This window comes from Rhineura floridana, chromosome 8, assembly GCF_030035675.1.
Source record: "Rhineura floridana isolate rRhiFlo1 chromosome 8, rRhiFlo1.hap2, whole genome shotgun sequence".
Taxonomy (NCBI): domain Eukaryota; kingdom Metazoa; phylum Chordata; class Lepidosauria; order Squamata; family Rhineuridae; genus Rhineura; species Rhineura floridana.
In genome coordinates this window covers 38,286,670-38,287,772 of record NC_084487.1, presented here as the reverse complement: position 1 = coordinate 38,287,772, position 1,103 = coordinate 38,286,670, and positions in this window count along the sequence as shown.

Here is a 1,103-nt window from a genome sequence, read left to right as displayed (position 1 = left end):
GTTGGTAGGTTGATTTTATTGTGATATTCTGTATTTTAATCTTTTTGTACACCGCCCAGAGAGCCACTCGCTATGGGCGGTTTAAAAATGAAACAAACAAACAAATAAATAAATAAATCTGAATTACATCTGAAAGTACAATAGAAGACCAATTATAACATGTCTCAGTGTACCACGGAATCAGATATACAGGGGGTATGACCATGTCTCCAGAATAAAATATACAATACAGCGGTTCACACATCTTTTAACCCACAATATTGAAAACGCAGATGTTCCATCCTTCCAAACAACTTTCCTCTCTTCAATGCCTATCAGGATTGTACTTGCTGGCTTTAACCCTTAAGGGTGAGCCTGAGTTGAAATGCAACTGGGAAAGGTTTCTCATTCACTCTTATATCAGCCTCACTTTCTACTTTATTTTTTCTGTTCTACCTTGGTCTTTATCCTCAGTGTTCCTTTCCCTGGTGAGTCCTTCCTTTTGCTTCCCTGGGTGTGTTTTTGTACCATTTTTTTCCTGTCAGCATTCTTTTAATTTTTTTCCTGACATCCCCTCCCCCATTTGTGCCTTTTTTGTGCCCCATTTTTCCCTTTCTGGTGGCTTTTTTCTAGGGGTAATTTCTCTGCAGTTTTGCTTACTTCTCAAGCCCTTTCATTATTGTCTGTGGAGTTGAATTTGTTAACTTATTCTTCCCTCAGCATTACCCATCCCGCTTTCCCCCTTTCTGTTCTGTCCCTCAGCCACAACAGCGGCAGTTTGCCTTTTTCAAACATTTCTCTTTTTTCCTCTGCAACTCTATATGTTTTCCCAGCTTCCTCTTTCTGCTCCCGGTTACTGTTTTTATTAATTTTGGTTGCTTCTGCTGCTGCCCTGATCCTCTCATTGGTTTTATTTTTAAAAAAAATAATTCTAAGTGCCTTTCTGTGCAGTTTTCATCATAACATGGAAGCTCTATAACACGAGTGCATTCTTTGTCCCCTGCCCCCACATTATAATGAGCCTCTAGGTAGTTCCCATAATTGCTGGGTGAACTAAAAATGAATTAAGTTCATTTTGTGGAAGAACTTTGAATGATTTCTAGTTCATCATCTTCATGTTCATT